This window comes from Pogona vitticeps, chromosome 4, assembly GCF_051106095.1.
Source record: "Pogona vitticeps strain Pit_001003342236 chromosome 4, PviZW2.1, whole genome shotgun sequence".
NCBI classification, from domain to species: domain Eukaryota; kingdom Metazoa; phylum Chordata; class Lepidosauria; order Squamata; family Agamidae; genus Pogona; species Pogona vitticeps.
In genome coordinates this window covers 97443329-97467118 of record NC_135786.1, presented here as the reverse complement: position 1 = coordinate 97467118, position 23790 = coordinate 97443329, and the positions used below count along the sequence as shown (strand labels likewise).

At 41.9% G+C, this 23790-nt stretch overlaps 1 long non-coding RNA gene across 1 annotated transcript in view; it reads left to right on the top strand.

Annotated features, from left to right (window-relative positions):
• The window catches only part of LOC144588654 (uncharacterized), a 364336-nt gene extending 348272 nt beyond the window's left edge, over positions 1-16064 (top strand). The window contains exon 2 of the long non-coding RNA XR_013544304.1: positions 15056-16064. This is a non-coding gene — a long non-coding RNA (uncharacterized LOC144588654). The remainder of the gene's footprint in view (positions 1-15055) is intronic.
• Positions 16065-23790: the final 7726 nt, after the last annotated feature.

The following is a 23790-nucleotide window of genomic DNA, read 5'->3' as shown; positions in this document are numbered from 1 at the left end:
TGTTCCAGAAGGCTTTTAATTGAAAAAATATTAGCTGTGGGTCCGATGGCAATTTTATATATATATTAATTGTATTTTAATTGTTCTAAATTTTATTGTATTTTAAATTTTGTAAGCCGCCCAGAGACCTTTGGGTAGTGTGGGTGGCATATAAATTAATTAATTAATTAATTAATTGATTGATTGATTGATAAATATAATTTTCCTACAAGATCTGTTCCCTGAACTGCATTCCTATAAAAAATCCACAAATAAAAGTGTGCATAATTTTTTCAGAGAATGAATTCCACAAAGCAAGGTAACATTTAATTTATTAAGGTTAGAGAGAAAAGAGCACATATTGGTCTACCCTCATTTTTATTTCCGCTATCCAAAATGAAAATAGAAACTTTGTGTCACTAAAATGTAGGTGCCATGTTATAAAATATACTATAGAAAACTGTTGGTGGAAAGCAAAGGAGTCAGAGAATGTTAACCACCACCATACAGTACATCCTGTCAAAAGAATGAAAGATATACCCAAGCTTTTTTATACAAGAAAAGCGTTCCTTAATTCCCAAATCATGTATTTAAACACGGGCCAAAATCCTCTTGCATAACTTTATACAGCATAAACTGGATGATGTCATCATTGGTTGATGGGAATATTTCATTTAAATTAATTGAAAGATTCCTGTTCCACCATCTCTGTTCAGGTTTGAGGGCTGCTTTTGTCCTCTGGGAACAGTGGAAAAGGGGGGGGGGGGCTTTAATAGTCAAAAATCACTGCCAGATTGCTTCCACTGGGATCAAGACTGCAAGTGGTGATCCAACAATGACTTGAGGCTATTTAAAGGCTTCCCTGCCTATCCTGAGACTCCTAGAGGCTTCCCCAGAGCAAAAGGGAGTCCTAGGGAGCCTCAAAAAGAAAACTTTCAATTCATTCAATTTAACTACTTCCTTTGCTGGGTGATGATGCCGTCCAGCTTACGTGACACAACTTTACAGCAACAGGATTCAGCCATTATATTGGAACATTTTAAAAGAGTTTCTGCAGTTCTGTGGTTTCTATAAACAGTTGGCCAAAAGGTGCCATTTGTCAGCGGATGCACATACTCTTTCACACACCCACACAGAGAGGAGGGAGGAATAGAATATTTTTGATGTTTTCCAAAGGAATCCTCAAATACCCTAATGATACATGTCACACGAAAATCCTGCTTAACTCACTAATTGATCTTTTAAAAATCCATTTCTAATTAACTGGATTTCCCTACAAATATGCTCTGCCATTGCAAATTTCTTTTCCTCAGCATGAAGAGACTGCTGAGGAATCTTTCTGGTTTCACTACTTGCATATTTGGGCTGAGAGATTTTTACAGAGTGAATTTATACAGACGAAACATCACTCAAAGACAAAGACCTTTCTCTTCAAACAGTCTTTCCCTTCATGATTGGGCTATCGTGAGAGGGATTTTAAAATGGAGTGTTGTTCCATGTTGCTTTGAATCCGGTTTTGGTGTTGGTTTGGTTTACCATTTTTAGTGCGGTAATGGTTTAATTCTTTTACTGTTCTTAGCTTTAAAATATTGTCTTTTAATGATGATTCCTTTTTAGAAAGAAAGGCAGAGTAAAAAGATTTAGATGCTGCTGTGTGTATGCCACAAGTTTATACAAGCCCAAACATGAAAGCAAAATTCAACTTCCTGGGTAAGCCCCCATTGAGTTGAACAGGAGTTACTCCCTAATTGTAATTCTGCGCTGTCAAGTTGCTTCCAATCTGTGCCAATGCTATGAGACAGGAACCTCCAAAGGATCCTGTCATTAGCAGCCCTGCTAAGGTCTTGCAGACTCAAGACTGTGGATTCTTTTATTGAGTCAGTCCAGGGGACATGTCCATAACATTGTAGATGAGCAATGACATCTTAATTCAAAGATGCATTGCCTGTAGACTGTGTATGGGGAACTTCCAGAGATCTTAGGGCCACACTCCCAGACCTTAGAGGACTGTACCCTGTATTTTTTAAAAAAAATACTCAGAAATATCCCCCACCCGATGTTTCAGATTTGTTTCAAAATGGGAAGTAATCAGAAGACACATCTAGTTTGGTTGGAATGGGAAGCCTCAAATCCTACACAGGGGAAACATCCAGAATTGCTCCCCACACCTTGTCAATGATGCTAGAGACCATTCTGAGGGTTTTCTAAGGTGTTTTTTTTTTAATTGGGCTTTTGGGGGTCCAGGGCATCCTATTGGCTTCCTTGTGGGATGCATGCGGTCTATGGGCTCCTCCACGTTGGAGACCCAGCCACAATGGCAGCAGAAAGTTAGGTTAGGGCATGGGTTTGCAAGAGCTGAGCAGGGCAGTTGAGGACAGGACATTGTGGAGATCGGTCATCCATAGGGTTGCCATGAGTCAGAGATTATTTGGCAAACAACAACAACTGTAAATCGATTTCAACAGCCCAGCCAGATTTGGGAAGAGGTCTGAATTAAGTACTATTTCAGGTGGCCTAGTTTTTAATGTTTACTTGCTTTTAATTATTCAAATATATTTTAATTAGTGCATAGATTAATTGCTTTTAATGTTTAACTTATTATAGTTTTGATTCTGTTCTTTTTAATATTGTGAGCCGCCTTGGTTACCCTTATCGGGAGAAAGGCAGCCTATCAATAAATAAATATCATGGTTTAGAATGGCACTCTTACAAAACCATTTCATGAGCTGGCAGAAGGGCCCTCTTTCCCTGAGACAATTATGTTCTTAAGTGCATACATTTTCACACAAGAGACCATCCAGTCACAAGAGGGAAAGTATCCAAAGGCTTCCGCCAAAATGTCAAAATAAACCCCCAACACATTTCAAGCCATACAGATACTTCCTGGGGGTGGGGGAGGGAAGAGGGATAAAGAAACATGTTTCTAGCTTGAAATGCTTCGAGTTTGCAAAATAAATGTCTCAGCAGTACCTTTTGATTCTGTTCTTTGGGGGGTTTTTTTGTTTGTTTGTTTGTTTGTTTTGCTTGAGGCAATAAGTTGGGGCAGCCCTTCTGCTGGTTTGAAAAGGCACAAGCACAAAGGAAAAGACTGGCACACAGGTATCTGGCGAGAGCAAAACCCTGACAGAAGAGAAAGAAGGGCAGTGGGACAACCACATGAGCTCTCCCAGGGCATCCGTACCTGACGTCAGTTCATTCAAAGAATGCCTCACAGGACACCTGCCTCAAACACTGGATTGTTTTATGCCTTGGAATAGCTTCTCCAAAGGCTTGATCTAACTGAAGAAGCCCTGTTGACTTGAAGAAGAGATGTGGAAATGTTTCCCTCTCCTATTGAACTCAGGGGAACAACAATGCTCGCATATTTTCAGAGCACATTTCATTTTGTCACGATGTGACTCTGTGAAGCCTAGATGGTCCCAACTCCTTTATGCTGCCCATAAAGTAAAATTAAAAACAGGTTGGGATATATCCCTTATAAAACAGGCCAGCGGCACATGAAAGCAAGTGGAAATCCACCCCCAGCAAAAGAAGGAGGGTAACCAATATCATTAGTTTGCACCGGAGAGCAAAGGTAAGAATGCAGCAAAATACTGCAACTTAAGACTCCTGTTCAGAGCTCATGAAATAATACAGTTAACACATCATTACTGACAGAGTCACTTAAGAATACTCTGTGTATTCTAACAGGACTTTGACTCGATCAGCAATTTGTTTGTTTCCTGCCTTTCTCCTCAAAAGGACCCAAGACAGATTGCAAGAGTAAAACAAATATTAAACAGCTAAACGGTGGTGTAGCATGGGGGGGGGCAGAGGGGCCATCTCCCCTGGTTTTATAGGGTGTGCAAGGCATGTAACCTCATCAAAAGAGGATGGTGGGGGCAGGTCCTGTCTGGCTAGGCTTTGCTCCCCCTTTCATGCAGCAAAGGAGTTAAGGCTAGTTGCCTGCCGCTACTGGAACGGACGCCTTGGGCCACCTCAGCTCCACTCCTCCTGCAAAACAGCAATGGATCAGCCCTCAGACCCCTTCCACCTTCAGCCTTTTTTTGGGCTCAAGGCCAGCCCACCCACCCCTCCATGCCTGCCTTGTGTGCTGTACAAGTGCCCCTCTGGGGAGCACTTCCTCGTGGGGGCATGCAGGCTGGTGGACCAACCCCCTCCCTTCTGCTCCCCTCCCCTCAGCCAAGCTGGTCTCCCTAGAAGGAGCAGGACGGCCCCTTCCATGGGTCTTCCCGCCTGTCCTCCCTTTCCACATGCTGCTGCTATGCAAGTCAGCTATGCAAGTGGGATGGGAGACGTGCAGCTGCTGCCAGCAAGGGCCGACTGAGGACCAGCAGGACAGCCATCCCACCCCACCCCACCTCACTCCCCAGAAACCCTTGGCAAGCCTTGTGGGGAGGGTGAGGGGGAGCAAAGGGCCCCCACTCAGGAAGGGGGTGCTGGAACGGGGAGTGTCTGCATGGAGAAACATGTTCCAGGGCTGCTGTGCCCTCCTTCCTCAGAGGTCGGTGGGAATGAGACAACCCCATGGGTAGGGGTGGCCAGATGAGAAAGACCCAGGTGGGTCTGTCTCCATCTGCTCCACCATGTTCAGTGAGCTCTTCTTCCTCAAGTCAACTCAACCCTTTGGGGGAAGCAGGACCAAAGAAAGATCCATGCTTGTGGGAAGTTACTTCTTTGAACTACACGCCTGCCTGTTGGCTGGGGGAGGGAATTCTGGGAGTTGTAGTCCATGGGTCAGGGTCCGTGGATTAGGGGGTGCAGCAAATACCTTGTCTGAGGTACTGGCAACCCACACTACGCCACTGGAACTAAACAATATTACAAAAATAATAGCATTATTAAAATGAATTGAACAGCTATCAAATTTAAAAATTTGATTTAAAAATTCTAAAACTCATTGTTTTAAAAAAGCTGCCCATTTTTCAGAGTCTCCTTTTTAGGAAGCAGTTACTGAGAAAATATCTGCCTGAAGGGAAATTGTTTAATAATTTGCCTGCTCGTGGGAAGATGACGAAGGCCCTCTCCCATATCCTTGCCGAATGCCCCCATGAAAGGGTTGTAGGATGGAGAGAAAGGCCTCCTGTGATAATTTTAACACTCAGCTGAGCTCATAAAGGGAGATGGTGATATTTCAGATAATTTGGAGTCAATTTATTGTGGCTTTATGGATCAAAAACAAAACTTTGAATTAGAGATAGGCATGAACCACTAGCTCAGTACTTTGTGTTGGTTTGTCCTTTGGAGGAACAGGTGTTTGGCAGCTCCCAGTCCTGCCTCCTCATTGGCAGGCGCCTACTCAGAGGCCGCTTCCCAGCTTCCCGGAGAAGGCAGTGCTGGAAACCACCGAACACCTGTTCATCCAATCTCTACTTTGAATTGTGCCCAGTAATGGACTGGCACTAGGGGGGAGGCACCAGAGAGGGAGAATTAACAAAAAAGTTTGTTGTTGTTGTTGTTGTTGTGCTAGTACAGTTCCTTTGAAGGAAAGTGCTCCCCCCCCCAACTCCTGCAAGACAAAGTCTGGATCCAAGCCAAGAAATCAATATTTGGCACCTCTTTTTTTTCTCTTCTTTGTATCATATTGTTCAAATGTGCTACCAGGAGTGTGATAGGACCTATAGCAAGCAGCTTGGGACCCCTAAACATTTTTGTATTCCACCTCCTTGCCTTAGCCAGCATAGTGAACCACAAAGGATCATGGGATTTGCGGTCCTAGATACACCAGGAAGATTAATATTGCTCAGACCTAAAGCCATTGAGAGCTGATGTCCATAATTATTTAGATTATATTTACAGTAATCTTTGCCCCCCCCACAAAAAAGTGCTAATGCACACCAACTAAATGTGTTTAACCTGGCAGTTTAGATCATGAGACTCAAAAGTAGACTTTTTTTAAATAAGTGCCATTAAGTCACAGCTACTCCAAGAGGAAAAAAGTTTCTCCCCAAGTCAACAAAGATCAAGCTGATTAATCTACTGATTTCAGCAAAGTTCAGGGCCAGGCCTAAACTAGTGATGAATGGTGTAATATGGTTCTAGTCTTTTCATAACTTCTAGAAAGTCAGAATCGAAATGTAGCTAATAAATTTTCTTGAGAGGGCCTTTGTCCTCCTATTGAATTATAGATTATGCTTGTACATTTTGAAAAAATAACAAATAGAAAACTCTGCTATAAACATTTCCAAATTTCTTAGTTTAACAGCATACAATTAACTCAAAAGTCCTTCAGAGCATTTAACTAACAATAGTTCGGCAATTTGAATATGATTGTTTCTCCAATACTCAGATGTCTACCAAAGATTTTTTTTCCCCAATGATGGTGTAAAAATGAAAAACATCCATATTACAAGGTAGTTTCATTAATTTACACCTTTGATAAGTCTGTTTCACAAAGTTAATTCTTTTAAAAAATATTATTACCTTCCAGGCTATAACAATCCTTGTTGTTCCTAAAAGGTTAGAAACATTCATAGCCACGACTTTAAACACACAAACATATACACATCTAGAGCAAATTCTCTAGTCAGTACTTTCCTATTTCTTTCAATTTGCATCTTTTCTGTAACTTCACAGATGCCAGCAACAATTATAGGAAGATTTTATGCTTCCTCCGTGCCTAATATGAAAATGAAAAAAAAATCCGTTTGTAGGCAATGTTTATTCATCCCTTCTTAGTTTGCATAACTGAATGAATAGTGAGAATAACTACAAACCTTGGGAATAAATCTCTTCCCTAAAGAAAAGGAAAAGAGAAAGGGAGTAGAACCTTTAATCGTCTGTTACAATGGTACACTCATGTCTTACTTGTGCTATAGGTCAAGGCTTGTAAAACCCAATTACAAGCAGTTGCGATACAAAAGTGGGGCTGCATGAACTTTTCAATTTGAATATCAGGCAAAAACAAAACAAATGAAAAAATAAAGAAGACAACAATGTTGTGGCACCTTAAAGATTAACTGTTAAACTTAAATAATGTACAGTATTAATGTTTTGATCTTTTTATTATTTTATTTTTCTTTTGTTTTTGTCTGATATACTATCACAGACTAACATGGCTACCTCTTCAAAAACTATTCCATTTGTAGTTTATGTCACTGTGTGTTTTCTTGCAACATCACTGAGCCTCAGTACAGCATCAAACTGTTATTTAAAGGGAGGGGAGTACATCTAAAAATTTGCTTCTTGCAATGTGATTTTGGAAGCACATTCTTTCAAAATGTGTAGTTTATATATACAATTTTATAGCATTTTTGTGCATCCGCACAATTGGTTTTTTTTTAAATATATCCTGCCTTTCTTCCTTGCAGGACATGAATTAAAACAGATGTGGCTAAAAAGACAATGGCCAAATTCCTATCATGGGGGAATCACTGCAAGCTAAGAAGTCAGCATCGGCATTTGCTGTTGCTCACCAAGTCACAGAACAACATATGCCTGTATTGACTTCTTAATCTGTAGCCAGTCACCATCCAAATTTATGCCAATTGGGCTACACTGGGGAAAAACAACAGAATTTTGGCCACAAAAGTAAACACCATATTAAAACCATTTTAAAGCCATTTTAAAATGCCACAAGAGGTTGTGTGTATAAAAACCACAAACACCATGAACAGACTCTAGCTCAGTAGCCAATCTGCTGCTAATAGTCTGTGTAAATGAAAAAGCCCTGACCTGCTGGGTGAAGGACAAAAAGGACCTAGCTTCCCCAGAAGGGAGTTCCACAGTCTGGGAGCAACCACTATGAAGGCCCCGTCTTGTGATCCCATCAGATTTTCATTCATTCATTCAAATACAATAGTGCTGTAGGACAGACAGAAAGGCCATCACTCAAAGAGCATAGGACTTAGGCCATGTCATAGGGGAAGCCATAGTTTTTCCAGCCTGGACTTAATCTACATATGACTTCATAGCATAACCAGCATTTTGAATTGTACCCAGACTGACATGCAAAATCTGCATCCCAATGTATATTAATCTAGTCACAATGCATAAAATCAATTGTTTATCAACTCCTTGATATGAGCTGTGGTTTTGTCCCACATTTATTTATTTATTTATTTATTTATTTATTTATTTATTTATTTATTTATTTATTTATTTAATTTATATGCCGCCCACTCTACCCAAAGGTCTCTGGGCGGCTTAATGAAGTCAGGTTTATGTGCTCCCTTCACATCTCTCTTCTGTATACTATTTTTCCATCTATAAGACACTATTTTTTCCTAAAATCATTACTGTAAAAATTTAGGGGTGTCTTTTACACTGAAGTAAACTGATATAGTTGAGAAGAGAACAAAATGCCTCTGTAAACAGACTCCCTTCAGCCACTAGGCTGAGTTTCCTACAGTCAGGAGACTTAGCTCCTTCCAATCAGGAGCCCTATGAAACTGACGTCGGCTGACTCTGAACAAACTAATTGGAACACACCTCTCCTTGGAGGTGGAGCCTGTAGGCTCAAGATTCAACAGAGACAAAATGTCCGACGTTCTGAGCTTAGAGGCTGAATCCTCAAAATCTGGAAGAAATTGGGTTTAAACTAATTCTGTCTCATTATTATGTCTGCCTTGGATGAATATGCCACCTTCTGTCTTATGGTCCTTGTTTGTCCAAATAATAGTTTAAACTAACCACAGCTAAGTGGATGCTAGTCATTTAGGGCAAACAGGGCACTGCCCACCACAGGTTACCCTCCAGCAGCTCACTCCTTGGGCACATGTTGCATTTTGGAACCACCTTAAGGGTACCATTTTAAAGGCGAAACAGAAATGTCCTTGATTATGTTGACTGCGATTGTTCTTCTGAGCCTTAACAAGTTGCTGTGATGAACATAGAAGTTTTTAACTGCTAGCACTTCTGGATATCATCCTAAATGTTTTTTTGTTATAGAAGTACCAAATTTGTTAGTCTTTAAAGAGTCACGGTATTTATTCTTGTTTTTCCCCTTCGTCCTTGAACGTCTGCCTTCCTTCTTCCCATTGCTGCCTTGTCGTGGCAAAGGGGCTTGAGTAACTCAGAGAAGCTATGGGCTATGCCGTGCAGGGACACCCAAGACGGACAGGACATAGTGGAGAGTTCCGACTAAACGCAATCCGCCTGGAGTAGGAAATGGCAATGCCACTCCAGTATCTTTGCCAAGAACACCCCATAATCAGAAACAAAAGGCTAAAAGATATGAGGCTGGAAGATGGGCCCCTCAGGTCGGAAGGCGTCCAACATGCTACTGAGGAAGAGCGGAGGACAAATACAAGTAGCTCCAGAGCTAATGAAGTGGTTGGGCCAAAGCCGAAAGGACGCTCAGCTGTGGACGTGCCTGGAAGTGAAAGGAAAGTCCGATGCTGCAAAGAAAAAAACTGCATAGGAACCTGGAATGTAAGATCTATGAACATTGGGAAGCTGGAGGTGGTCAAACAGGAGATGGCAAGAATAAACATTGACATCCTGGGCATCAGTGAAATGGACAGGAATGGGTGAATTCAGCTCAGATGATTATCATATCTACTACTGTGGGCAAGAATCCCGTAGAAGGAATGGAGTAGCCCTCATAGTCAACAAAAGAGTGGGAAAAGATGTAATGGGATACAATCTCAAAAATGATAGAATGATGTCAATACGAATCCAAGGCAGACCTTTCAACATCACAATAATCCAAGTTTATACACCAACCACCATTGCTGAGGAGACTGAAATTGAAAAATTTTATGAAGATTTACAACACCTTCTAGAACTGACACCAAAGAAAGATGTTCTTCTCATTCTAGGGGACTGGAATGCTAAAGTAGGGAGCCAAGAGATAAAAGGAACAACAGGGAAGTTTGGCCTTGGAGTTCAGAACGAAGCAGGACAAAGGCTAATAGAGTTTTGTCAAGAGAACAAGCTGATCATCACAAACACTCTTTTCCAACAACACAAGAGGCGACTCTATACATGGAAATCACCAGATGGGCAATATCGAAATCAGATTGATTATATTCTCTGCAGCCAAAGTCTAGAGAGGCAGCACTCATAATACAACATTCATAATGCACTGAGACTGTGAGAAAATTGTACATGCACAAGGTCATCTAGATGGTAAACAATACTGACCAATTTTAAGAAGCTGTCCACCATTGGTAATGTCTATTTTGGTCAATGATCACAGTTTTGTAATCTTCTTCTTGTCCTTTCTCTCTCTCTCTGTGACATGACAAAGAAACAGATGAAGAGGAAGTGAAGATAAGGTCTGTGCATAGACATTTATAAAAACTGAACCATTCCCTAACATTGGTAGTATCACTCTATTTAAGACAATGCCCCGATTCCTTTTTCATTTGAAGTGTGTGAAGGCATATGTCTGGAGTGGGGGAAATACTTTAAGCCCGCCCCCCCATCTCATCAATGCTAGAAACATGAATACGTGAAGAGAGGGAGGCTGCAAGTAAGTCAGGGTAAAGGGTTCCCCTTGACATTTTTAGTCCAGTTGTGTCCGACTCTAGGGGGCGGTGCTCATCCCATTTTTCAAGCTGTAGAGCCAGCGTTTGTCTGAAGACAGTTTCTGTTGCTACGTGGCCAGCATGACTAGGGAACGCCGTTCTACCTCCCCACCGAGGTGGTACCTATTTATCTACTCGCATTTGTATGCTTTCAAACTGCTAGGTTGGCGAGGAGCTGGGACAAAGCGACGGGAGCTCACTCCATCACGTGGATTCGATCTTACGACTGCTGGTCTTCTGACCCTGCAGCACAGGCTTCTGCAGTTTAGCCCACAGCGCCAAACAAAAAAAGGAGTTCTGGCTCACATGGAGAGGCTACCTGGGTACATCAGCTTCCTTGCTTCCAAGAATCTACGATTAAAGAGCCAATAGAGAGGGCACAGCTAGCAGACTTGACTTAATGCATCTGGATTCCATATGCTTAGGGCTTATGCCAGCATCCAAACTCTGCCTGGATATTAGCTGAAACATTCTTGCCCTGCCAAAATCACATGATGTCCCCAAGTGGAGAAATAACAACTTATACAACAAATCCAAGAAATTGCCCCCACTGGCACTGTAAACAGTCTGCCTAAGCGAAAAACATCAAAACTCTGAACAGCTAGTCAGGAAGCAGCCAGTGGATACACAGGAAGCTGTCTACTGGCAGGTGAAAGGAGCTGCTGCCTAGCCCACCACTGTCTCCTTTGGGAATTCCCACTGCCTACTACTTGCTCTTCTCAGGTAAAGGTGCTTTTAGCAGTAAGGTCTCCCACTGACCTGTGCTCCCACTCACCTCTGTATACTACAGCTTGGGCCTTCTGAATGAGCCTTAAACTGGGTGCCCAAGTCATTTTGCTACCCGAGGTAAAGCAACAAATAGACTCCACCACTACCATCACTCACCGAAGTATATAGTGCCCAAAGCCAGCCAAGACATTTCAGTTTAGGAGACACAAGGATTCCATAAGGATCTCTTCCCATCCCTGCAAGTAATACTGCAATGAGACTCTTGCAGAGTGCGGGCGGCATGCAAGTCAAATAAATAAGTAAGTAAGTAAGTAAGTAAGTAAGTAAGTAAGTAAGTAAGTAAGTAAGTAAGTAAGTAAGTAAGTAAGTAAGTAAGTAAGTAAGTAAGTAAGTAAGTAAGTAAATGATGACCAATCAAGGAGCTAACCAGTGACTGCCCTTCTGTGACACTCAAAATCTGCTGCCTAAAGCAGCTGCCCCACATCATCTAATGGCAGAGCTGGCTCTGCTAAATTGCACACATTGCTACATTTGGATAGCCCCTTCTCTATTTTCTCTACCAATTTCCTGAGAAAGTGAAATGTTATTGTCAGCCTCCATCTTGTAAATGCAGCAGATTTTCTCTCATGTTGATTATGTTGGCTAGAATCCAAGCCCTTTCAAGTCTATTAGTGCCCAGCAGACTGACAATCACTGAAGCAAGTGAGGAGAAGGCACTGATGTCATGCAGTTCAATATAGCCTCTCTGAATTGGTATATTATAGTCTGAGACCCAATTTGAGTCACTACTGAAAATGCCTTAAACTCACATTAGGACAGCTTAAAATAAATCCACGCCATTAGCTCATGAACTTGGCTGAATAAGACAAAGCAGAAAGATACCTGCACTTTATCCTAGGTACATAAAGAATGGCCTTTTTTTCAGCTCAGAACCATTTAACTTTCACCTTCTGCTATTCTCAAACTCATTAATAATTTTCTCGATCTGGGATTTGGCAGAAATAAACCTATTCATATAATATGGATACACAAGTGTGAAGAGAGGAGTAGAAGAAAGTAGGAACCAATGAAAATCAATTGAAAAGTTTTATAACCATTATACAACTGTAATATTTAATAGCTAGAAACCCCTACTCCCACCCTAGAAATGAGCAAAAACATTCAAATTTTTATATGCTGTATGCATGTCAGCCTCTGAGGATTGAAGTGCACATCACAGATATCATGATGTCACACCAGCCTCACCCGAAATAGTAACTGGCAAGTTTGCAAGTAACTTACCAAAATACACAAATTCCTTCATAAATGCATCAGAAAGAAATGGAGATTTTAAAGACAAAACTGAAAATGACAAATCCATCCACTGAGGGAGAGTTTTGAGTGCCGAGGTCTTAAATGCTTGAGATATGATTCTTTGTCTATCGTGGTTGTGATGCTGAATGAGGGTGGCGCAACCTTTTTCTAAATAATGCTATGCTGCGGACATGGCCCCATGGGCCTAAGAAAAGCTGAACCTAATAAACTTGCCCTGAGCAGAGAGGTGGGAACACTGGAACACAGAAACAGTCCTGCTGGATCAGACTAAAGATCTGCCTAGCCCAACATTCTGGTCATTCGGCAGCTGATCAGTTAACCTGAGGAAGCCAACCAGCAGACGTTAACTGCAACTGCACCTTCCATTTTGAATTTCCCAGCAACAGAGATGTGGAGAGCCATTCTGTCTTTGACTCTGGAACTGCCCACACTAATAGTTTAACTGTGTGCTGTGTTATGAGTGAAAGAGGAGAGTGCAAAAAACGGTCTGAAACTCAACATCAAAAAAACTAAGATCATGGCCACTGGTCCCATCACCTCCTGGGAAATAGAAGGGGAAGATATGGAGGCAGTGTCAAATTTTATCTTCCTGGGCTCCATGATCACTGCAGATGGAGACAGCAGCCCTGAAATTAAAAGGCGCCTTCTTCTTGGGAGGAAAGCGATGACAAATCTGGACAGCATCTTGAAAAGCAGAGACATCACCTTGCCAACAAAAGTCCGAATAGTCAAAGCTATGGTTTTTCCTGTCGTGATGTATGGAAGTGAGAGCTGGACCATAAAGAAAGCAGACCGCCGAAGAATTGATGCCTTTGAATTGTGGTGCTGGAGGAGGCTCTTGAGAATCCCCTGGACTGCAAGGAGAACAAACCTATCAGTTCTAAAGGAAATCAACCCTGAGTGCTCACTGGAAGGACAGATCCTGAAGCTGAGGCTCCAGTACTTTGGCCGTCTAATGAGAAGAAAAGACTCCCTGGAAAAGACCCTGATGTTGGGAAAGTGTGATGGCAAGAGGAGAAGGGGACGACCGAGGATGAGATGGCTGGACAGTGTCTGCGAAGCAACCAACATGAACCTGACACAACTCCGGGAGGCAGTAGAAGACAGGAGGGCCTGGCGTGCTCTGGTCCATGGGGTCACGAAGAGTCGGACACGACTAAACGACTAAACACACACACGTGTTATGAGCTTCTTTTGATCTGCCCTGAATCTTCCACTGTTCAGCTTCAACTGATGAACATGCATTCAAATATTACGAGAGAAGGAAAAAAGCTACTTTTTACATTTTCTGCATAATTTTATACACTTCTATTTTCTGTCCTTTTGCTTAATTCATCTCCTCCCAAGTTTAACAGCCCCAAGTATTGTACTCTTTCCTTACAGGGCAGTTACTTCACACCCTGGCCCATTAAGCTTTGTTTCATTCTTCATTGTTAAGCAGTGCTTAGGGCTTATCTGCCATTTAGTGTGATTTTTCTGGAGATTTCTGCTCTCCTTGGCTCTTTTGGAGAAATGAAGACATGCTGTGCTTTTTCTTACTTCTTCTCGTCGATCTGATCTGTAAATTAGGAGTATGCAACTGATTTGGCTGGATCTCGATTCAAGATGGGATGGTTCAGTCCAATTCACATCAGGTCCAACTCAAACAGAATCAATCTCAGTCAAATTTGAATCAGTTTTTTTTAAAAAAATTCTGGAGTACTTTAACAGATAACAGAGTGAAAACTACTCAGTCCACAAAGTGTTGCAAAATAACACCACCTATTTAAAAAAAACACTAGGGAGGGAAATGGAAGGGGGAAATGGTAGCTTATGGGCAGTTCTAGTTTCCAGTGGGATCTAAGCAACAGCTTTTAAAGACACATGGTACATACTGACTGAAATCCTATTGCATAGGCTAGGCATCCTTCAGTCTTGACAGACTATGGTAACATGCTTTGTATGGAGGACGTTGAACAGTATCTAATGTGGCTGAGAAGGCCAATTTGAGAGTGACAATCCCTTCTACAGTGAAGACAAATACAATCTGTCCCCTGTCCAGCTCCCAGATTTTGCTTTGACACTGTATGCGAAGCTGGAGTGTCCTCCCCAGAGCACAAAGCCTGGGTAAAATAATATGGAGGATAGGCTATTACCCAAGCAGCAAATCCCCTCTCTTCACATCACTGAAATAGTCCAGTGGAAAGGCAAGAGCTAATACAACTGGTTCCAGCGATGTTGCAGGAGTTGCCAGAATGACACAAACCACCTCTGGCATTCTGGCTCTGGATTTTGCCTCAAGGTTAAGTCCTGAAGCCTTTGCCATCAGTGGATATAGCCACAAGGCAGTGGAGGTATCTTAGAAGGTATTCAAGCTAGAAAGAAAGAAAGAAAGAAAGAAAGAAAGAAAGAAAGAAAGAAAGAAAGAAAGAAAGAAAGAAAGAAAGGAAGGAAGGAAGGAAGGAAGGAAGGAAGGAAGGAAGGAAGGAAGGAAGGAAGGAAGTAAGAAAGTAAGAAAGTAAGAAAGAAAGAAAGAAGGAAGGAAGGAAGGAAGGAAGGAAGGAAGGAAGGAAGGAAGGAAGGAAGGAAGGAAGGAAGGAAAGAAAGAAAGAAAGAAAGAAAGAAAGAAAGAAAGAAAGAAAGAAAGAAAGAAAGAAAGAAAGAAAGAAAGAAAGAAAGAAAATGGTAAGTGCCAATCCATTCCACATCAGTAAATAAAGACACCTCCTACCTTCGGGGAAACGCACACATGCATACACGCACGCACAGGAATCGACCCAAAGTTGCCGCACTGCTTACATTAGACAACATGAGTTGTAGTTCAAGAACATCTGGCAATCCAAGGTTGGGAACCACTGGTTTAATAAAATGATGAAATGAGAAAACAATGGTCTAAGTGAGATAGAAGCAATAGCTTTACTGTTGATGCTTAGAGAACAATCCTCCACACTGGCTGTCTTTATATTAAGGTAAGCAACTACAAATCCACAGGGTGTATGATATTTAACACAGTCTATGAAATACCTTTCTGAGATACAGTGGAACACAACCAATCCCCACACACACACGCAAAAGGAGGGGTCATAGATTTGACCTACTATGCTCTGCATCTGGAAGCCCAATAAATGATCAACTACCAAGAGTGCTACAGGAGTATAAATTTTATTATTTTTATGGGTAGTGAGTGCATAAGCTTTCCAAGAAGCAATTGATGGGAGCTATATATCTATTTGATACAAAGTAATATGATTACTACCACCAAGAATGATGGAAATGTAACAAGCATTATCATAAGAATAGCAATCATAATAATATATTTGTATATAAAACAGTAACATTTATTGTGTGATCCTTGTACCACTGATGGCAATAACGTCCTCTAAATCACAGTATGACTATGACCTATAATCATTACAGGGCTTGGCTCTTTCTGTCAAGAGTATCACAGCTGCTGTAAAAAAAAAAAAGCTGCATAAAAGGCAATCTGTGAGAGCCAGTGTGACGTAACACAGTGCTGGACTAGGACTCAGAAGAGTTGGGTTCAAAACCCTACTTGGCCATGGAAACTTGATGGATGGATGAATGGATGCATGCATGCATGCATGCATGCATGCATGCAGACACACACACACACACACACACACACACACACACACAGTCACGTTCCCGCCTGCCCCTTGATTGTTTCACCAAACAAAGGGACAAGCTCAGCTGCCACAAGTTGATTACATCAACATTGTTCACTACTAATGATAGAGGTCCAGTGAATGTGCCATTTAAAAGCCAAGTTAAAAATTGTTTATTGTTACAAGAAATAAAAGTTCAGTCAGTGAACTAAAAACAACATTCCTTTCTATTCTCTACTGCCTTCCCAAACTCTCTCTCAACTCCCAACTCCCAAACTAAACTTTTCCTTCTCATCTCCCTCCTTTTTCTCCTCCCTCCTTAACAGCGCCCCCACCAACTGCCATTGGTGCTTGCAAATTTCAACATGAATATTAATGAGCAGGGTGAACACTACGCACGCACGCACGCACACACACATACATACATACATACATACATACATACAATCACCATTCCATGTCCAATAAGGTAATATCCAGTTGCAGATGCTGATGGAGCAGAGGGATTTGGTGATTCTGATAAAGGAGTGAATTCACCTCCCGATTGGAGCCCCCCCATGAACCTCCAAAAACAATTCAAGCCAGAACTGACGTATAGTGACTCTAATAGTACTCTCACGGTAGGTGAGATATTTAGGGGGTGGTTTTACCAGTTCCACTCCCCTGGTGAGTCCACACGGCTTAGCAGGGATTTGAACCCTGGTCTCCAAAGCCCTAGTCCATCACTTCATCCACTACACCACACTGGGAATCTATGGGACTCAGAGCTAGCTGAAGATGCCCCATAATTACTTCAGCCGTACAAACTATACAATATGGAGTAGCAAGATGCATTTGAAAGGAGCTGGTTTCAAAAATAATGAGCGGCCCTCTACCCAATTAAATGCCAGGCCTCTTAAGAGACTATATCATTTCATACTGAGCAAATGATCTTGTGTAGACATTAACATTTGCATGAAATATCACTGGTACGCTGCCATAGTGTCAGCTAGTGAAGCAAGCATAATGAGCATCTGTAATCAATAGCATAATTGTATAAATTGGCTAATTATCAGTTAAGCTGAATTGTAGATGTCGGAGAAGAAGCATCCCAGGTAATTACTGCATAGTATTTGAAAAGGTATATTTTGGATATTTAACTTGCTCCAAATAAAACAGATGATTGTGACTGTACACCAGTAGCAATGGCATTCTCTCATCCAGCCCAGTAAAAACTTTGTTTATCCAGATTTTGGAAACCACAGCATTAAGTGTTCAGTTTTAAAGTGCCAGCCACAAGGATTTATAAGGTCTTTACAGTTCCTGCTGTTTTCATCGTTGGACATCTATGATTTTAATATATGATTAACCATAATAGTCTCACTGGAGATCTGCACGCTTTTCTGGAGAGTATGTTACATTATCAGCATGTAATGCTGATAAAACCTAATTTGCATCTTTTATCTAGGAAGGGAACATTGTTTTCTTAACAGTAAGGAGCCAATGTGTACAATCTCTACAGTGGAATTTAATCTAAATGGTGGCAGATGTAGGGTTGGTTAGTTTGTTACCCAGGGGTCACTGCAGAATTTAAGAACAAATGAGATTAATCTGTTCTTAATCTGAAAGCTGCATCAGTGTTTTGAAATAAATAAAAAAGCCGTTCCTATGCAGCTAAATGAGTTCAACATCGCACACCATGTTTTCAAGGAGTATTGTTGGCGGAACCCAATAACTTCTCCAAACATATCCTTGATCTCCAAGATAGTTTGACCTGGGAGGTCCTCTGGTGTATGTGGGCTGTACAAAGAGATGATAAAATTCTGTGTGGCAAAGGTTGGGAGTTCAATTCCCTACTGTGCCTCCTTGACAGGGGCTGGACTTAATGATGCATAGGGTCCCTTCCAGCTCTGCATTCTAAGACATCAAGATTCCAACATAGAGCCAGTGGCTGGTATCATATTGGAACGCACTTCCATATGGAAATAAACCAACATAAACATGGGTCTTAAGGCATTAGGGGACAATGATTCTCTCCGTACTTTTCCATAGTGTGCTGGTGTTTTCTTGGCAAGAATGTTTTTTTAGCATATCCTAGAGGAACAATGTGATTTCCCCTTCTTTCGGAGTGTCGTGCTGTGGCTGATTCTGTCACCCTAGATGTCTACCATCCAGTTCGGCTGTAAATGTAAAGCTGCAACATGGGAAAGTTCCTATTTGGATCTTGAGGTGCTGTTTGGAGGATTCTCAAGCAGATGGTACAAAAATTAGGAACTTTTCAGAGTTCTGCCTATAACTCAAGGCCAATAACTTGAATGATCAAATAAATTGTTTGGAACATGTGTGCCGGAGACCCTCCCATTTCGATAGAAGCTGATCAGAGACTTCTCAGATACATTTTTAAAAAGCCAGAGGCATTGGCTATGCAAGAAAACAGCATGTGATCTTCACCTAAATTTTAAGAGGGAGGGGCATGGAAGGAGCCTCTCCAAAGGATGTGAACACTTCGGAGCATTCCTGAGCAAGAACAGCACCAATTGGCTGACCCATCCACTGTAGAAACACTAACATGAGATGGTAAGAACCCGTAAAATATACAACTGCAGGACAGCAGACCTTAGTTCCTAAATATGGGGGTGTCCACGAAAGGGGGGCAAAGTTAACCTATGGCACAGTGATTAAACTGCAGTAGTGCAGTTAAGTCTCCGCTCATGACCTGATCCTGACAGATCCCTGCTCAAGGCTGACTCAGCCTGCCATCCTTCCGAGGTCAATAAAATGCATACCCAGCTCACTAGGGGAGGTGGGGGGGAGTATTCCTTGCATAATTACATTGTAAATGTCCCAGAGAGTGCTCTAGCACCAAGGGGTGTTATGTGAGTCGAAACAACAATATATTGAGAAATTCCAGGGGAAATAAGATTTGGAGATTTTCTTTTGTTTGTTTCTGCTATCTTTAAAGTTAAAATCCTTTTGTGACATAAAAAACAACTGTGGTGCTTATTTTTACTTAACAGTATATATTTTAGACAATTTTATGTGTTTAATTTCAAATTACAAACTGAATTTGTTTTTTGTCAAAAGGAATTAGTCAATGATAAAAGAGAGGTGAAGAAGATTGGAAGTTTCTCAGAAGTCTAAAAGTGGGCATGAAAATCTTTGGGAACCACTGATCTAGAATAGTCTTTGCTGGTGCCTGAGATCCCCTCAGACTAGGCTCCTGGATGTGGAGAGTCACCCTTTAAATTACTCACAATGCCACAAAACAAAATTACATTGGTGTCATGATGGGAACTCAGTGAGGAGCTACAGACCAACCCCTCAAGGGACCCAGTGATATAGAAAAGAGTCCATCAGAAGGCACTCTGGCAGAAATCCCCTCAGATTTGCACAAGGCTGTGGCTCTCTATGTTAAGTAAGACCACCAACTTTTCTTTAGCAAACGTTCCCTCCCCCCATGAGTGTGTCAGGCATTTATTGTGGACCTATCCAAAAAAAAGCCTTTGCAGGCTGCAGAAGAGACAGAATAAATGATGGATAAAGACTATCACCTACATAATGAATAATTAGAATAACAATATATCTGAATTTGATTTTTCCCTCTCGCTCCCTGTTTGTATTTCTTTCTTATATGTGGAACTATTATTAGAAGAGAATGTATAGAATTACTATGAAAAATACTGATTTGTATCCATTCAAATCCACCCCCTCCGAGGGGTCCCCTATCCCAGCTGCCCCTTACCTTACCCTACCTTTATAAGGAAAATAAAATATATATACAAAAAAGCCTTAGTGGGGAGGGCACGCCCTTCTAGTATAATGAAAGGGATGCTTTCCATTGGTGGTTTGCCAAAGAAGTTAATAGCTGATGGAAAAGAAAGTCTCCTACATGGTCATATAACTTTTTCATTCCTTTCCAAGTTTCTTTCATTCCATCTGCAAACTGTCATGAACTCCCGAAAGAGGGCTGTTTGGAGCCATATGGCTCGATTTTCCAGTCAATTCTTTTCCCAGCGGAGGCTGGTCCTTTAGGGCAAATAGGGCACGGCTGCACCACAGACTCATAGCAGCGCTGCCTTCAAGCAGCTGACGCCCGCCTCCATCCTTGCCAGAACGGAAACCCTGGCTGTGCTCCCCTCCTGCTGAGCTGCCAGTTTTACACTCTGGGTGACTGAGTGCATGGGGAAGTGGGAGAAAGAAAATGAGGGGATGAATGGGGGTTCATAAGTCAATCCACATAAGCCACCAATTTCGAAACCAGGCAGAAAGAGGAGCACCAGCAGGTAGGAACAACATTTGATGCGTTTCGCCAATCCCCGACTGAATTTTGGAGTGAATGAATGGGCTGGTTAAGTGAGGCAGCATCTGAATTAATATCAGCCTGCCTCTATGTTTATGTAAAGGCAAATGTTTGCTTGCATCTATGTTGGCATGCCACACACGCACACATTGTCCATGACTACCCACTTCTGTTCCCGTCTCTGCCCACCTGATTTTACCCCCTATGGCTCCTATGTCATCTCTCTGGTTGAGAACAGCGGGCATCAGCTGCTGTCACTTTTTCCTTTCCACTTGCAAATCTAAGCTGCAGTTTTTTTCCTGCTGAGAGATTGGAAACAGCCTAGGAAGGGAGAGAACAGAGAACCAGGACTTTCCATTGAACTTCCTGCATCGAAAGTGGGAGAGATTTGGGCTCAGGGTGGCTCATTACTATAGCAGGTGAACATCTCCTCGAAAACTTTGCAATGAGGCACCTGCACATCTTGGTCCACCAGCCACTGGTCTCACCAGTGTTAATTTATTGTGACCAGTCATGTATACTTCCACACCAATGGTCTTACAAGCTTGGGCCAAAGGCCACACCTTGCAAGACCACTGGTGTGGATGTATGAACGACTGGTCACAATAAATTAACACTGGTGAGCAGGAGCTGATTGCCCCTTAGTGTTTAACAGGACAAGCAGCCACAACTTAAGATCAAGGTTTGTAAGTTACTTCTATGTCCTCTGGGTCTGTTGACTGGGGGATTATGGGAATTGTAGGCCCAAAAGTAACACATCCAAGTTCTGCTCAAGGTGACGTGCACATAGGCAGCTTCACAAAACAAAAGAGGACATTCCAGCTTTACAGAGTGTACTTGCAGGCCAAAAACAGCCAAGCCAATGTTTATGATTAAGCACCTATCCTGTAAAATTCAAGTACTCCAGCTTAACTGGTTTGTGAAGCAGGTTTTCAGATACAAAATATTATACTCTCTGTCTATGGAGTTCTCTAAAAAGGAAAGCTAATAACAATTTCCCTCCTTTACTATCCACCTTGCAAACAGCCCAATTTTATTTCAGTTTGCTTTAGTGGCTGTAAAGCAATATCCTGGTAAGAATATTGCTAGGAGCAGTAATTGACTGAAATAGGCTATGAATCCCATTCCTGTCCCAGTCCAGCAAATACATGGCATTAAAGAATAATTGTCTGCAGTCTGTGGCAACATCAACAGGAGTACTTACTCTTGAAAGGAAAATTTATATGATAAGCAAAACCCCTCTACGTTGCAACACCTCTCGGTGACACAAATGCAATGTTTTTGTCCATCAACAATTCCCAGTTTTAGATTCAATTCCAGCAGGGTTACTTTGGGGGCATTTCAGATCAAAGTGGGAAGAAAGTGGAAACGTTCTCTTTTGTGGTGTTAAAAGGCAAATAAGGCGGAACATTGCCAAATTTCCTATTGCTTTAAGTCCTCCCACATTCAGAATCAAAGGGGAAATATAGGGCAAGCAGCACAAACACTACAATCTAGAATTGATTTGTACGGGAGAACTTCTAAGAGATATAAAGCAAAGAAGAAAAATACCTGTCTCCTAAAGCCTCTCGTTCTATGTGGATAGAAAAGGGGGGGACATAATACTTGCAAAACTTGGGAAACAATAGGTTTCATTTTTTTTAATTGTAGTTCCCAGAATCTCTCTCTAGTTGACTGAGGGGTTTTGGGTGTTGAAGTGAAAAAAAGGGGGGGCAGGGGGTCCAGCAACATCATGCTGTATATTTATATTTCATGTCTGCATATTCAAAGTGTTTGAAATATATTTTCTCAGTAATGCTTATTGTAAGAGACATCAAGATTATTATCCCTATATTGCAGAGGAGGGACTGAAGCGGAGACAAAGGTCTTGGCTATACAACTTGGCTGGAGCAGGCTGGGGTGGGGGCTACATAGGGTCCTTTAAGTTCGGGTGGCAATCCCATATGCCATGTTTTCCAACCTTTGCATCTGCATTGCATCGCAACTTTGATCCATTGTACCTTTCAGAGAAAATTAAAAAATTGAAGGCTTCCTCCCACAAGTGGCAGAAGCCAAGGTGGGTTGTTGTTGTTGTTGTTGTTGTTGTTGTTTCTCTTTTCATTCGTCGTTTAGTCGTTTAGTCGTGTCTGACTCTTCGTGACCCCATGGACCAGAGCACGCCAGGCCCTCCTATCTTCCACTGCCTCCCAGAGTTGTGTCAAATTCATGTTGGTAGCTTCGCAGACACTGTCCAGCCATCTCATCCTCGGTCGTCCCCTTCTCCTCTTGCCGTCACACTTTCCTAACATCAAGGTTTTTTCCAAGGAGTCTTTTCTTCTCATGAAATGGCCAAAGTACTGGAGCCTCAGCTTCATTACAGCCCCAGAAATCAACTTGCTTTACCAGGGAAACAGAAAAGTTGTTTCCTCCAGCTTCTAGAAGGAAGCCTTCAATTTTTACAAAATTTCTCTAAAAGATATTGTGCATCACACTGCCCTAATTGGCTTTTACAAAATTTGCTTCCTACCTCTGCTCCATGAGTAGAGAGAGGACATTTTTCATTTTCCAATTACTCAATATCATTAAGTGGCTAAACTGTCTGTATGAACCACTAATAACATGGGACATTAAAAACCAGCTGGCAAACTGAAGCAGGAAGCTATAATTTGCAAGCTCACTTTGGTTCATTTCCAGCAACCATACACCAAAAAAGTAGAAACCGCTGACAGGGGCCAGAAAGGTGCAGGTACGAACACTCTGTGGGCAAGCAGGTTCACTCTAGCAAAGACGTTGTCTGATTGCCAGCTTGAGGAGTGGACCAGGCTCCCAAAATGAATACAGTGGACCCAAACAGTGGGCTATATGGAATGATATCATATCGTTCTTCTGTGACATCTTCCTACTCTTACTGTCTTTTCTGATATTATGAAACAATCCATTGGTTAAAGCCAACCTGAATCATGTTTGGTGAAGCTCTTCTTCAGCCATATAGATAATCTTTCCAGCAATTCTTGGCATTATTATTTTTTCAGTGAACACTTTCCCTTATTCATTTTTACTGCTCTCATTTCTTTGAGTGATATCATCACACAACCGAATCTGATTAATGATGCCAGAGAGCTCATTGGTTTAGTCATCTGGCTGCGGAGAATGGATAGGTTTTTTCTCCTTGCAGTCCTAGGGGACTCTCAAGAGTCTCCTCCAGCACCACAATTCAAAAGCATCAATTCTTTGGCAGTCAGCCTTCTTTATGGTCCAGCTCTCACTTCCATACGTCGCTACTGGAAAAACCATAGCTTTGACTATGCAAACCTTTGCCAGCAAGGTGATGTCTCTGCTTTTTAAGATGCTGTCTAGGTTTGTCATCGCTTTCCTCCCAAGAAGCAGGCGTCTTTTAATTTCGTGGCTGCTGCCACCATCTGCAGTGATCATG